Genomic DNA, 16,941 nt, shown 5'->3' with positions numbered 1-16,941 from the left:
AAAAGGAAGGAAAATTCCCAAACTCTTTTCATGAGGCCAGCATCACCCTAATCCAAAAACCAGATAGAGACACTACAAAGGAAGAAAATTACAGGCCAATATCCCTGATGAACATAGATGCTAAAATCCTCAACAAAATACTAACAAACCGGATCCAGAAATACATTAAAAAGATCATACACCACAAACAAGTCAGATTTATTCTGAGGATCCAAGGCTGGTATAACATAAGCAAATCAATAAATGTGATACATCACATAAACAAAATGAAGGACAAAAATCATATGATCATATCTACAGATGCAGAAAAATCACTGGACAAAACACTAGGAGAATCAGATTAATCAGCCTGCAGGCAGAGGCAGACCTCAGAATGCGTTGAATCTTTGCCTGAATGCTTCTGGACCCAGGCCTTGGAAAAGCAGACTCTGGTGTGCATCTTAGTCCTGTCCAAACACACCCAGCCCCAACAGTGGAGACCTGAAGTGCAGGATTGTTGATAGCTCCAAACAGGATGCTCAAGGCCAGGCACAAACAGTGTCTGACATTGACCTGAGCCAGAGACCGCCCAAAAAGACTGAGAGGCCTAGCGGGCCTAATACATAGAAATAAACCCAAATAATCAGCCAAAATGGGGAAACAAAAAAGCAAGCCCCAAATGAAAGAACAAGAGAAGTTTCCAGAAGAAAAGCTAAATGAAACTGAGATAAGCAATCTATCAGATATAGAGTTCAGAATACTGATTGTAAGGATGCTCAACAACATGAAAAAGATATGGAAACTATGAAGGATATTAAGAATGACATAACAGAAATAAAAAATACACTGGAAGGAATAAACAGCAGATTAGAGGAAGCTGAGAATAGGACCAGTGAATTAGAAGGCAGGGTAGAAAAAAATCACTCAATGAGAGACCCAAAAAGAAAAAGCAATTAAAAAACAGAAGGACAGTCTAAGAGAGCTGTGGGACAACATGAAACATAACAATATTCACATCATAACAAGTGCCAAAGGAGGTCAAAAATAAGCAAGGGTTAGAGAGCCTGTTTGAAGAAATAATGGCAGAACACTTCCTTAACCTGCTGAAGGAAAAAGTCACACAAATTCAGGAGGCACAGAGAGTCCCAGGCAAGAAGAATCCAAAGAGACCTAGGCCCAGACACATCATCATTAAAATGCCAAAAATTCAAGACAAAGAATCTTAAAGGCAGCAGGACAAAAGCAATCTGTTACCTACAAAGGAGCTTCCATAAGGTTGTCAGCTGACTTTTCATCATAAACTCTACAGACCAGAAGGGAATGGCATGAAGTATTCGAGGTAATGCAAAACAAGGATCTGAAAACAAGACTACTCTATGCAGCAAGGCTATCAAAATAGATGGTGAAATAAAGATCTTCCCAGACAAAAAAAGGCTAAAGGAGTTTATCACCACTAAGCTAGCATTGCAGGAAATGTTAAAGGGACTGCTGTAATAAGAAAAAGAGAGAAACTGCAGCATAAAGAATTAAAATGGCAATAAATAAGTACCTATCAATAATAACCTTAATGACTTTAAGAGAGAAAATAGCAATACTGTCATAGTCATGGACTTTATCACCCCACTGACTTCACTGAATAGATCTTCCGGACAAAAATTCAACAAAGAAACAGTGACTCTAAATGGCACACTAGATCAGATGAATTTAATTGATATTTACAGAACATTTCACCCCTAAGCTGCAGAATATGCATTCTCCTCAAGTGCATATGGAACATTCTCAAAGATAGACCATGTTAGGACACAAAACCAGCCTCTAACAAGTTCAAGACTGAAATCATATCAAGCATCTCAAATCGCAAGGGCATGAAATTAGAAATCAACTACAGCAAAAACACTCAAAAACATTCAAATGCATGGAGGCTAAATAACATGTTATTAAACAATGAATAAGTTACCAATAAGATCAAGAAAGAAATAAAAAACTTCCTGGCAACAAATGAAAATGAACACACAACAACCCAAAATCTATGGAACACAGTGAAAGCAGTCCTAACAGGGAAGTCCATAGCACTGCAGGCCTACCTCAAAAAGCAAGAAAAATTTTAGGAAACTATCTAACCCTACAACTTAAAGAATGAGAAAGCTCTCCTGTGAAGCCATCCAGACGAGGGCTTTTGTTTGCTGGGAATACTTTTATTACTGCTTCAATTTCATTGGTTGTTAGTAGCCTATTCAGGTTTTCTGATTCCTCCTGATTCAGTTTTACAGGATCTCACTCATACGTGGAATCTGATAAACAGAATAGACTGAGGAACAAAACAGATCCAGAGACATAGAAGCATGGAACACACTGATGAATCTCAGTGGGAAGGTGGGGGTGGTGGAGTGGGTGGGGAGTGATTAATCAAAGAACTTACATGCATATATGCATAACCCATGGACACAGACAATAGTGTGGTGAAGGCCTGGAGAGCGATCAATGGGGAAAAAAGGAGGGGATATCTGTAATACTTTCAACAATAAAGATAAATAAAACATTAAAAAAATTAAAAACTCCAATATGATAATATGATATCTGAAATTTGTTTCAAAATAATTCAGTGTAGAGAGACTTGGGTGAATATATATGAAATTCTACTAACTACAAGATGATAATTCTTGAAGCTTGGTAATAGGTACTTGTAGGGTTCCATTTTCTTCCTTTTGAATATGTTGTAATTTTCCCAAATAAAAAGGTTAAATATACAGAGTATTATTTTAATAACTAATGTCCTATATCCTAGACTAGTGACCTGTAGGCACTCAAATTTGTCACAGATAAGCACTTACATAAGAAAATCTAGAGTTTAAACTCACTTCTGGTTAAATTAAATTAAACATGGTTTAATGCTTATTTGTGAATTCATTTCATAAACACATCCAAGTCACTCATTTAAGTGTCCCTTGCCCTTAGCCCTTATTGAGTGTTCCTAAAGAAGACTCAATCCACAGCAATATATACACACACTGATAAAAATAAAAACCATAGCTAACATTTTCTAAATATCTAATATATGCCACGCACTATTCCAAGTGCTTAATGTGCATTATCTCTTTTAATCCTCACAACTACCCTATAAGATAGGTACTATAATTATCTACATTTTACAGGTAAGAAAATCCAGATACAGTACAGGTTAGGTAACTTGTACAAAGTGAAAATGGAAATAAATTGTGGAGCCAGGTTCTAAATCCAGCTGATAACTCCAAAATCATACCTTAGCCAGATCTTAATTACAAAGTACTTGAAAAGTAAAGGTTTGCTTTTTAATATAGTTAGTAAAGAATAAAATTGTTTTAAGAACTCAGGAAAAAACATTAGCAACATTTGAATTGGATGGGGACTTTAAACAATTGAGTCTTATGTCCTCAATTTATAGCAAACCAACCATGGCTTTCATTAAACATATTCTACTTGATTATATAAAAATTCCACATATAGCCTGGCCAGTGTGGCCTAGTTGGTTGAACATCGCCCCATGTACCAGGAGGTTGCCAATTTGATTCCCAGTCAGGGCACATGTCGGGTTGTGGGCTCAATCCCCAGTAGAGGGCATGCAGGGGGCAGCCAATCAATGCTTCTCTCTTATCGATGTTTCTATCTCTCCTCCCTCTCCCTTCCTCTCTCTGAAGCCAATAAAAACATATTTTTTAAAATTCCAAAACTATATTTGACACTAGAAAGAAACAGTTCTCTAGGGCCACAGAATAATATCTACTTCACCACTGTATCCCCTGGTAACTAGCAGAACAGCCACTTCATAAGTATTTGCTGAATAAGCTAAATGATTAAAAGTCTTTATCTTATTTCTATACTTAGATGTTTGTTACTTTGCAGATAAAATAAGCTGTTTAAATTTTTTATATTAAAGGTATAACTAATCCTGGCTGAACCTTAAACCACAATCTTGTAGAAAGGTACTAATCCTTGTGTTTATGGACAGTTAGTTCTAAATCTGCTGGGTACCTCCATATTCCTTGATCTACTATTATAGTCTGCATTTAGAAAAATAGTAAGAGTTACCAGGACATGCCCTGACTGGTGTGGCTCAGTGGTTGGAGCATCAACCCTCCCACAGAAGGGTCTCAGGTTCAAGTCCGGGTCAAGGGCAGGTACCTGGGTTGCAGGTTTGCTTCCCGCCCCCAGTCAGAGTGCAGCCGGGGTGCATGTAGGAGACAACCAGTCGATGTATCTCTCTTACATCATGTTTCTTTCTCCCTCTCTCCCTCTCCTTCTCTCCCTTCCTCTCCTCCACCTCTCCCTTCCACTCTCTCTGAAAAGCAATGGAAAAAATATCTTCAGGTGAGGATTAACAAAAAAAAAAAAAAAAAGAGTTACCAGGACTTGACATGAGTTCCATAATTCTGATCCAAGCTGCTGGACTTTTGCCCACTCTGAGCAAAGAATATAAGAGAAAGTTAACTGTTCTGTGACCAACTTCTCACTTATTCCATGTTATTCACCATAATAAAATCATAGGTGATAAAGAAATGGAGATCCAAATTCCAGTAATATATAGAAACATATAACATCCTCCCACTATAGTAGGCATCAAAACTACTCTTCCTAGCAAATGGAATTTACTCTGACCTCTAACGCTCATATTGTTAAACTGGTTATTGAGTTTAAAACAGGTCAAAATTATGGACTATGCAAATCCAAAGTAGAAACTGCAAATTGCAAGAGAGCACATACAAATTACTTTGAGATTAAAAAAAGAAACTTTTTGATCAAAAACAACTATCTGACGAATTGCATGCTCTTGGAAAGCTCCCTTAGCTTCTCTGAGCTATATTACAGTGATTTCAGTAAATAATTATCTCATCTTAATTTAAATAGTAAGGAGACAACTCTGAACCATATGAACAAGAATATAAGTATGAAGAAGATTCTAAATAATCGAGTGTTACAGTAGAATTGTGGCTGATTTACTTCCCTGAGACTGTGGCACTGATAGAAAAATGTAAAAATCACTGTAAGACATAACAAATGTACTTTATTTTCTCAAACGAGTTCTGACATACTACACAGAAAAATACTCTACTTTGTTACTGAATTACTATGAAATACACAGAAAAAAATCCTAATAGACTATTAAAAACATAGTACTATACCAAGAACCCTAAACTGGGAGAAGTTAAATAATCTTGGTTCTAGTCCTAATTACTAATTAGATCTCGGACCTTAAGTAAACTGCAGCTTCAGTTTTCTCACTTGTAAAATGAGAGAACTTTACTAGGTGACTGTTATAGATATCTTCCATCTACTAAATTTGCTTCTGAAAGAGATCATCAATCCAACCTAATATTTGATTTTAAGAGTAAATCAGGTGCATGTCCACTCCTGGAAATAACACCCAATTAGCAGTTCCCTTTTCCTCTGCAAAGTATTGATTCCAACATTCCTCCATTTTAATTGACAGCATACCTGAATTAAAGAGTCTAACTCTTTAAGGAGACCCAACCCCAAACTGTATTTCTGAAATGCAACTGCCTTCCTCTTCTTATCTAAGTATGTCACAGGAATGTTATATAACCTACCAGGTCATAAGGATAGAATTTTAGAGCTAAAAGCACTTTAAAATAAGGGAGTGGACTAGATAAAAAGGAAAAAATGAGGCCTATGGTCACATAATTATTAGAAAACCCAGAACTAAAAGTTACAAAAGCATGGTCTTAGTCCACTGCTTTTTCAATATTTCATTCTATTATTAACAGTATGTCCCATGACCCGAAAATAACTTGACTTATTGTATATTGACCAAATTTGTTTCATTCCCTCACCAACTATTTAAGTGTAAGTGAACCAAGCAAGCAATCATCACAGAATGGGAAATACAGTAAAAACTTCAATATAAGAACTAATTCAGGCAATGGGGTGTCCATTAAAGCCAAAAGTCCATTATATAATAAAATAGGTCTTCTGAATGCATATGTGAAAAAAAATTGACATTAATTTACCTGTTTTTACTTATGTAGGCACATTTGTGTAATTAAAATTAAGTATGTATGAAAAATTTAATTTCATAGAAATGTTTTCTGTATGTATTACAGTAATTTTAAATTTACATTGAATAGGTCTAGTGAATGCGTGCATTCACCAGTCACTATGAGTAAACAAATGTACACAGCTGGGGATTGGCTTAGAACAAGTCCAAACATCAGTCAGCATGCCTTCAAACTGCTGCAGATAGATGCCCTGACCCGTGTGGCTCAGTTGGTTGAGCGTCGTCCCGTGCACTGAAAGGTTGCTGGTTCAATTCCCGGTCAAGGCACATGCCCGGAGTTGTGGGCTCAATTCCCGGTTGGGGCGGAATGGGGCGGAATGGGGCAGGTTGGGACGTGCAAGAGAGAGGTGATCTATGTTACCCTCTCACACTGATGTTTCTCTCTCTCTCTCTCTTCCCCCTCCCTTTTCTCTCTAAAAATCAATAAACTACTCTTTAAAAAAAGAAAATGCCACAGTGAGTCATACCATGTGACAACAGAACCAATTACCACGAGTGATTCAGTGTGATCATTCACCCCTATGATTTAAATATGTAGACGATAGTTGTCGATACGTAATATTTATTTCTGTAGATGAAATTACTATAGTGTTTTTTCCAACATATGGCCTATTCACTAAAATGTGTTAAAAATAACAGTAAATTCATAACAAACAAAAAAAAAAACTCTTAATTATAAGCAAATCTTGGTTAAAAGCATTTTAAAATTAATAGGATGTTAATTTTCTCACATATGACATACAGACCAGAAATTTTGTCCATTAAATCCAAAGTCCATTAAATCAAGGTCCGCGAAATCAAGGGTTTACTGTATATCATATAATAAATCTGTGCCCATCATTCCACTCTTTATTTTTCTTAATTTATCATACCGTCAAAAACAGGAGACAATAATTCTCAGAGATCTGGCCCAAGAGTAAGGACAAATTTCTTCCCCCTCTCATGTTGCCTAATTTTTAGAAAAGTGCAATCAACAAATAACAAAGATTTATTATCTATCATTAGAAAAATAACTGTTATAACTTTAATCAAGCAAACATGAATAAAAGGAAACATGTTGAACTCCTCACTCTTAAAATTGGATCACAACTAGGCCCCACTACTCAAAACTTAGGAAATATGAACCATATCCATGTTTCCTTAGAAGGATATCATTAAATATGAATAGTATCCACATACAGGAAAAATTCTGTTCTTAGGCAATTTTCTTGAAAAACAGAAATACAGTAAATGAGATAGAAATTAAAATAAATGTAAAATAGATATGGTCCTAGCCATCTCTTAAAAGGCAAAATATTATTCATACCATTTAATAATACTCAAAACCATGAAAATCTCACTTCTGAAAGCATAATTACATAAAAACTTTCAGAACTAGGTTTTCAAGAAAGGAATAGAAAATGTAAATATAATATGAGCAATAAAATGAAAGTTAGAAAAATCTAGTCAAATTATTAAAGATAAGGCAAAAGAGTATAAACAGTATATTCTTAGACGTATCTATGATCATATTAAAAGAACATTTATGTTCCTTTTACTTCTGATAAAATCTACTTCTGTTTTTCATTCAATGCCATTCCCCACCCATCTCTACCCACTATAATCTTTCTTTTATGCTGAAAAACCTAAGCTAACCAAGTTACAATGAAGTTTCATGACCATAATTTAAATAAAAAGGAAAATAAACCAGGAAAGAAACCCTCCAGCAAATATGAAAAATTAACATATGTATTCTATTAAAATATCAAACATATTTTAAAATCTTGTCTTTATACTAATATGAACAAAAAATAGAAACAATTCTCATAAAATATGCAATTAGTGAAACATGTAAAATTACCTTTAACCTCTTTATAGTAAGTTATGATTTTACACACAATAACTGGAATAGCAACAATCCCCAGTGAAGGTACAGTGAAATGGGTATGCTCATATATTAACAGTGTAAATAAGTGTAAACATTTAGAAAGTTACTGGTAGGCCACCAGTGTGGCTCAGTTGGTTAAGCACTGTCCCGTGCACCGAAAGGTCACCAGTTCGATTCCTGGTCAGGACACATGCCCAGGTTGCGGGTTGGGTCCCCCGTTGGGAGTCAACCAATCGATATTTCTTTCTAAATCGATGTTTCTCTCTCTCTCCCTCTTCCATCCTCTCTCTCTAAAATCAATAAAAACACATTAAAAAAAAAAAAAAAAAAGAAAGTAACTGGTCAATGACTGAACAACCATAAACATTCATAACTTTTGATTCACCCATCACTCTTAGGAATATAAACTTTAAAAATATCTTTTAAGCCCAGCCGGGCATGGCTCAGCGGTTGAACATTGACCTAGGATCCAGGCTATCGCGTTCGATTCCCAGTCAGGGCACATGCCCAGTCGGGGGTGTGCAGGAGGCAGCCGATCAATGACTCTCTCATCATTGATGTTTCTATCTCTCTCTCCCTCTCCTTTCCTCTCTCTGAAATCAATAAAGATATATTTAAATATATATACATATATCTTTTAAAAAGAACTATAAGCATGAAGTTATAAAACAAAATTAGAACTTTAGTCAGTAAAAGAATAGTTAAGTAAATTATAGTACAACTAAGTGAAGTAAATATAACTATGAAAGAAACAAAGCAGAATAGAAGTTAGCAGGGAATGGGGGAAGGAAGAAATGGGGAATTACTGCAAATAGATTGCAATGATAGTTACACAACACTGTGAATGTACTTAATGCCACTGAATTGTACACTTAAAAATGGCTAAAATGGACCACTTCACACCTATCAGAATGGCTATCATAAATAAATCAACAAGCAAGTGTTGGCAGGGATGTGGAGAAAAGGGAACCCTCGTGCACTGTTGGTGGGAAGCAGACTGGTGCAACCATTATGGAAAACAGTGTGAAGGTTCCTCAGAAATTAAAAATGGAACTGCCTTATAACCCAGCAATTCCAGTTCTGGGTATATATCCAAAGAAACCCAAAACACTAAATGAAAAGAATATATGCATCCCCAGGTTCACTGCAGCATTATTTACAATAACCAAAATATGGAAGCAACCCAACCGCTTATCAATAGACAACTGGATAAAAAAATTATAGTACAATACACACAATGAAATACTACTTGGCCATAAAAAAAATGAAATCTTACCTTTTGTGACAACATGGATGGACCTAGAGGGTATTGTGCAAATACCATATGATTTCACTTATATGTAGAATCTAAAGAACAAAACAAACAAACAAAACAGAAACAGACTCATAGATACAGAGAACACACTGACGGTTGCCAGAGGGGAGGGAGGGTTGGGTGAAAAATTTGAAGGGATTAAGAAGTACAGATTGGTAATTACAGAATAGTCACAAGGATGTAAATTACAGCATAGGGATTATAGTCAATAATATTGTAATAACTATGTATGGGGCCAGGTGGATACTTGAAAGTATATGATTGTCTAACCACTATGCTGTACACCTGAAACTAATACAGAATACTGACTATAAACTGTAACTGAAAAAGAAAATACACTCAGCCAGAGTGGCTCAGCGGTTGAGCATCAACCTATGATCCAGGAGGCTGTGGTTCGATTCCCAGTCAGGGCACATGCCCAGGTTTTGGGCTTGATCCCCAGTAGGGGGCATGCAGGAGGCAGCCGATCAATGACTCTCATCATTGATGTTTCTATCTCTCTTTCTCCCTCTCCCTTCCTCTCTCTGAAATCAATAGATATATCTTTTTTAAATAGTTAAAATGGTAAATTTTATGGTATATATATTTTACCACAATAAAAACAAAGAAAAAAATAACTATGAAAACTGTATTCTAAGTAAAAAATTTATCCCCAAATTTAATCAAAACTGCTTATAACTATGTGAACATTATATATGCACATGTCCAAGGAATGAAAAGAGCCAAGGGGAGGGGGGGAAGCAAACCACTGCTGTAAGGCAGCAGTTCTACATGGGGGCAATTTTGCCCCCGGGGTACATGTGACAATGTCTGGAGACAATTTTGGTTGTCAGAACTGTGGATGGGGTTATCACTAGTATGTAGTGGGTAAAGGGCAAAGGATACTGCTAAACATCTTACAATGCACAAGAGAGTGTGCCCACAACAAATAATTATCTGACCTAAAATGTCAACAGTGATCCTGCTGAGAAATCCTGCCTTAAAGTTGTAAAATTTGCAGAGTTCTTTCTTATTTAATGTATCTACATCATTTTTAAAGACTGCATAGTAAATAAAAATCCATTAAAGAGTCAGAGTTTTGGGCTATTTTTCTTTCCCCTATAAACCTCCATCACAATCCTTAATTTTTACACCAAAGAAAGAGATAGGTGGGGAACCAAAAGGGGGAAAAAAAAATGGGAAAAGCAGCACATTGTCATACATGGAATGTTTTTTTGCAAACTGTTTTTTGTTTTTTTTAATCCTCACCCAAGGATATGTCTTTATTGATTTGAGAGAGAGAGAGAGAGAGAGAGAGAGAGAAGCATTGACCAGTTGCCTCCCGTACGCGTCCCAACCGGGGATGGAACCCACAAACTAGGTATGTGCGCTGACTGGAAATCGAACCTGCAACCTATTGGTGTACAGAATGACGCTCCAACCAACTGAGTGACCCAGTCAGGGCTCTGCAAACTGTTCTTAAACAGATTACAACAAACAGAACAAATATGGGATTATTAGGCTTTAACACAATTTCCACAGACCTACCCATACAGTGTTCATTTTTTTCTATTATATTTTATTACTTCTCACTCTCATTTGTTTTACTATAGCAATTTTCATATTTGGGACCAATTACTGGTTTACATCATCATTTCTCCATGATAATGTAACTTTTTAAAATTTTTTTCTTCAAACACATCTTTTTAAGTGTCAACTAATAAATGCTGAAGAAATGAAATTAGACAATCACCAATTTAATTTTTTTTAATCATAGTAATAAATAAATGCTAACACCAGTAAATGAAAGTTTGAGGAACAAGATTATTTACACAGTCTCAAAGGATCTCCCCACAAATTATTTATTGGTTAAAATCAGAAAAATTAACTTCACATAGAAAAATCTGGTGGATACCACTTTAACCAAGTGATCAAAATTATTGCTAGTAATGGGACCAACTGGCATCATGTGTCTCCTGTTAAGAATGCAACATCACTTCTGTTGTATTTTAGCCAAAAATCCATAACCTTAATCTAATCATAAGGAGGCATCATACAAACTGAAATTAAAGGACATTCAAAAAATAATTGACCTGTGCTCTTGATGTCAAGGTCAAGAAGGACAATGAAACATAGAACTTCCAAATCAAAGGACATTATTAGAGCAATTGGAAAATTTGAATATGGATTTTGGATTAGATAAGAGTATTGTATATATTAAATGTTTTATTTGATAATTAGCATGTAATTGTGTAAAAGAATAATCTTGTCCTTTGAAAATAGATGAAGCTTTTAGGGGAAAAGGGGCATGATGTCTACAACTTACTCTCAAATGGTTCAGGAACAAAAATGAATATAACAAGAGAAAATGCAAATAATAAAGTATTGGGGACAAAATGTTAACAATGATGATGACTCTAGATAAAAAGTGAATAGTTATTTTAATAGTCTTATGAAATAATATCAAAATTAAAATTACAAAAAAATTTGTAGCATTTAAATTCTTCTTCAAGTATCTTCCCTTTCTCAGGACACACAACTATTGAGTCCAATTTCAGTTAATCTGACTACATGTCCAATCCAAGAAAGCAGATAACAGTTTAAAATATATCATTGGCCCTAGCTGGTTTTGCTCAGTGGTTAGAGCACCGGCCCGCGGACTGAAGGGACTCAGGTTCTATTCTGGTCAAGGGCACATATCTCAGTTGCAGGCTCAATCCCTGGCCCCAGTTGAGGTCAGGGTACATGTGGGAGGCAACCAACTGGTGTGTCTCTAGACATATCAATGTTTTTCCCTATATATATATTTCCCTCCCTCCCTCCCTTCCACTCTCTAAAAATCAATGGGAAAAAATATCCTCAGGTGAGGATTAACAAAAAACAAACAAAAACACTAAGCTACAAACACACATTAGCATAGACCTACACAAGATCAGGATCATCAGTATCACCATCTTTCACCTCCACATCTTGTCCCACTGGAAGGCCTTCAAAGCAAATAACTTGCATGGAGCTATCATCTCCAGTATCTCCTGTGATAACAATGCCTTCTTCTGGAATACTTCCTGATGGACCTGTCTGAGGCTCTTCCTTAGGTGGTGTCACTCTATTCAGAAATGTTTGTGGTAGTGTTGCTTGGTTTTTCTTTTTTTTTTTTTTTCCATCACAGATTTGCTTGTAAGCAAATAATACACTTTGAACATTCCTCACTATAACGGAAATCTTTCATTGTTGGGAGTCCATGTTTTCAAACTTTTTAAGCAGCTTGCTGAGGGTCTGCAAAAGCTTCTGCTAAAATATTCACTGTGACTTTCCTTGGGGCCTGATCTTTTGGGACCACCATTATATATGCAGTCCATCTGGCCAAAACGTCATTATGCGGCACATGACTACATTCAAAATGTCCATTTTCAACAAAAAGTTACAAGCATGTAAAGAAACAACAGAGTATGGCCCATTCGAGAGAAAAAAGAGGCAATTAGCAGAACTGTCCACAAGGAAGCCCAGACATTGGAATTAGAGGTGACAAGACTAAATCAACTGTCTTAAATACTCAAAGAGCTAAAGGGAGCCATGGACAAAGAATTAAAGGAAACCAAGATATCTTAACAAGGTAAGAATATCCAGGAAAAGAAATTATAAAAAGAAACCAAATAAAATTTTGGAATCTCAGAGTGCAATAACAGAAATTAAAAATTCACTATAGAGGTTTAGCAGAAAATATTAACAGGAAGAAATAATCAATGAACTTAAAGATAGCCCCACTGAGATTAACCAGTATGAGCAGAAAACAAAGAATGAAAAATGAATAGAGCATCAGAATAGACACCATTAAGCATACCAACACACACATGACAGCTGCAGAAGGACAGAGAAAAAGGAGCAGAAAGAACATTTGAAGAAATAGTAACCTAAAGTTTCCCAAATTTCATAAAACACATGATTCTTCACATCCAAGAAGCTCAATGAACTCTAAGTAGGGTAAATAGAGAAACAGAAGTAACAAGTACAAAGGATCCTCATTAACACTAACAGTGTTTCAAATTGTTAGAATTGCTGGAGACCACAGAACAGTGAGGTAACAAATTTAAAGTGCTTGGGGGGGGGCTGTTAACCAACGAATTCTACATGTAGCAAATGTATCCTTGGAAAATGAAGAAGAAATCTAGCAAATGTATCCTTGGAAAATGAAGAAGAAATCTTCCAAAAACAAAAGCTAAGGAAATTTGTTGCTAGTATACCTGCCCTACAAGAAATGCTAAAGAGAGTCCACCAGTCTGAACTGAAAGGATACTACAGTGTAACCACATAGGTAAATGCCAAAACTACTTTAAGTTTGTAACTATTTAATCTCTTTAGCTGAGACTCAAGAATATCCCCCAGCCCTGGCTGGGGGTGGGGGCTCAGTTGGTTGGAGTGTCGACCTGTACACCAAAAGGTTGCAGGTTCAATTCCTGGTTAGGGAGAGTACAGGAGGCAACGGATATCAATTTTTCTCTCCCTCTTTCTTTCTTTCTTTCTTTCTCTTTCTCTCTCTCTCTCTCTCTCTCTCTCTCTCTCTCTCTCTCTCTCTCTCTCTCTCTCTCTCTCTCTCTCTCTCTCTCTCTCTCTCTCTCCCTCTCCCTTCTTCTCTCTAAAAATCAATAAAAACATATCCTTGGGTAAAGAATAAAAAAAAACACATTGCCCTGGCCAGTGTGGCTCAGTTGGTTGGAGCATCATCCCAAACACTGAAAGGTTGCAGGTTCGATTACCAATCAGGGCATATACCTAGGTTTTGGGTTCAGTCCCTGTTGGGGTGCCTATGAGAGGCGACTGATCAATGTTTCTCTCTCTCTTTCTCTCCCTTCCTCTCTCCAAAATCAATAAACATATCCTCGGGTAAGGATTAAAAAAGAGGTGTGTTTTTTTAAAAAAATCATCAGTGACACATTTTTTAAAAAGACAAAAACCTAACAAAAATGGTAGCATAATTTTACCCAGTTTACACATATTAAGTGATTAAAAAATACAACAATAAACATGGCACCTTGAAAAAGACCTTAAGTTTGCTTGTGGATGTGGGCATCTAAAGGGTTGTAGCTCATGAATTATTGTGAAGTGATGGAAGGAGGGTTATCTTAAAATGGGTGGAAAATTGTAACATGTGGATGGGTGAGACTCAAAACATAAGGGGTGAACTGAGGTAGCTGGTCTGAGGTGTGTACATGTATATGCAAATATTTTAATGCAGCTCAGTTCATCTTGGTGCAATTTCCTGCAAACTCTATCAAGGGTGAGATAGTAAATACTTTAGGCTTTGTGGGCAATTGGATCTCTGTTGCAACCATTCATCTCTGAGATTGTAGTACAAAAGCAGCCACAGAGAATGTAAACAAATGGGCTTGGGTGTGTTCCAATAGAACTTTATTTACAAAATTGGACCACTGGTTAGTAGTCATAGTTTGCTGAACCCTGATCTTGCAGACAAAATATTGCATAAATAAATGAAAATTGTCTTATGCTCAAATTGTTCCCTTGTTTGAACAAATTCACATTTTCAAAACAAACATTAAATCAGAACTAAGTTTGAAACACTATCAAATAAATGAAAAAGTAACTAACATAATTCAAATAAGCAAAATAGCAAATCCAGTATTACTTGAAAATAAATTACTTTTGATTTTGGATTTTATATATCAAATGTCACCCAAAAGTCAACAGGCCACTTCAGATGACCAAAATAAAGACCACTAAGGATAGATTTTAAACAATCACAGTCATTCAAGATCTGTGCATTAAATTCTACATAATCTTTAAGAAAAGTAGGTAATACTTCTGACAGTTCTAAACTGGAATCATCAGGCTCACTCACAAGGGTACATGTGGCTTTTATAAAGATTATAAAGCCACAAAAGTTAACCCAGAAACTACACTTTAAGATGAGTAAGTTCTGGCCTGGCCGGGGTGGCTACGGTTGAGCATTGACCCATAAACCAGATCACAGTTCAATTCCCAGTCAGGGAACATGCCTGGGTTGCAGGCTCGATCCCTACTGTGCATCCTGCAGGAGGCGGTCGATCAATGACTTTCTCATCATTCATGCTTCTAACTCTTTCTCCCTCTCCCTTCCTCTCTCTGAAATCAATAAAACATTTTTTTTTTTAAAAAGATGAATAAGTTCTGGATATCTAATGTACAGCATGGTAACTATAGTTAATATCGTAATATATAGATGAAAGTTGCTAGAGATCGTATCTTAACTGTTCTCACCATAACAGCAAAAAAAAAGGTAATTATGTGTTGACTAACCTTACTGTGGTAATCATTTTTAAATATATACATATATCAAATTATCACATTGTACACCTTAAACTTACACAACATTAGATGTCAATTATATCTCAATAAAGCTGGAAAACAACATACTAATTGCACAACGGTTACACAATATTTGTCCAGGAGTTGAATTAAAAATTCTAAGCTGACCTTTTCCAAAATAGAATACACTAATATATACAACATTCCTTTGCTCAAGTTGCTATACCTCACCTACAGAATCCTCCCCCAGTCCAGTCTTCTCTGTTGAAACTATACCTACCCTCCAGGGTCAGATTCAAATGCTCTCTCTATAAAACCTTCCCTGGATCCCTTCAGAAATGTCTTCCTACCCTGAACTCCCACAGCAACTTAGTTTTTACCCAATGCAGCATTTATCACTTTATATCCTGCTGCAAAACTATGTGTGTACATGGCTTATTTCCTCTGCTATGTGGAAAATAAGACTAATCTTTATCCATACTAAAGCCCTCTGCCTGGACTGCCCTTTTTCATAACTCATCTTCAAGACCCAGTACAGATACCATCTCCTCTGTAAAACTTTTCCTAGATAGCCCCCAAATTAGGCTTTCCTTCATTTCTGATCCCTAGCATGACCAACAAACCTCCATTTTAACACTGCTTTATAACTGCTTATTTACTTACTAACTCCCTCGCTGGATGAAAAATACCTTAAGGAGGCATGAATTTGTGAAGAGGGAAACCAAAGGAAATCCTTTCAGCTATCTTTCTCTTTGGTGATGTTTAACTTAATGAACACTCCACTTAAAAACCACTCAACCTAAAAGCAGGCAAGGTGGCAATCTTAAAAAGCAACTACTAGGTGGAGAGGATCAATTGGGGAGGGGGGGGATGGGACACTTGTAATACTTTCAACAATAAAAAATAAATTAATTAAATAAAATAAAAAATAAAATAAAATAAAATATAAAATAAAATAAAATAAAATAATAAAGCAACTACTATCCCAGGAAGGTAAACTACTTTTGTCGCTAGCTGGGTCTGGGCTGCAGTTAGTTTAAAAAAAAAAAACAAAACAAAAACTCTAAGTGAATCTTCCACACCAGAGAAGTGACTTTTTAAATGCAAATAGTTAACTCTCCTTACACCTACTTGCCCCTTTCCTTTCCCAGACCCCCATCTGGGATGGGAGTATTGCACTGAGCCAGGTGGTAGAGGGAGAGGGGTGGAGAGGAAGCTGGCAGGGGTCTCACAGAAAGTTCCACCTTGTCAACCTTTGCATACCCTGGCACAGTGCCCCGCCCCTAGTTGGTACTCATGTATTTTACCAAATAATAAAGCATTCCCCCAAAATATGGAGCATAGGATATAAATATATACATGAACACCAATGCCATACCAATAATTTTTAAACAAATATTATATGAACCGTTAACATGAAAGCTGAACTATAGATAACAAGAATGGCTCCTT

At 36.2% G+C, this 16,941-nt stretch overlaps 1 protein-coding gene across 3 annotated transcripts in view; it reads right to left on the bottom strand.

Moving 5' to 3' along the window:
- Positions 1-16,941, bottom strand: part of ATRX (ATRX chromatin remodeler) — a 263,885-nt gene that overhangs the window by 240,951 nt on the left and 5,993 nt on the right. The window contains exon 2 of one of the 3 annotated variants that reach the window (XM_087813462.1): positions 9,172-9,242. The exons of 1 other annotated variant lie outside the window; for it this stretch is intronic. The gene's annotated coding sequence lies outside the window, so the exon portion shown is untranslated. Of the gene's footprint in view, positions 1-9,171; positions 9,435-16,941 lie in introns of those variants that run through there. One more of the 3 variants, XM_087813461.1, reaches the window with a different exon arrangement.

Source organism: Miniopterus natalensis, chromosome X (genome assembly GCF_054644295.1).
Source record: "Miniopterus natalensis isolate mMinNat1 chromosome X, mMinNat1.hap1, whole genome shotgun sequence".
NCBI classification, from domain to species: Eukaryota; Metazoa; Chordata; class Mammalia; order Chiroptera; family Miniopteridae; genus Miniopterus; species Miniopterus natalensis.
The sequence above is the reverse complement of the archived record's forward strand: the minus strand, read 5'-3'. Positions and strand labels throughout refer to the sequence as shown.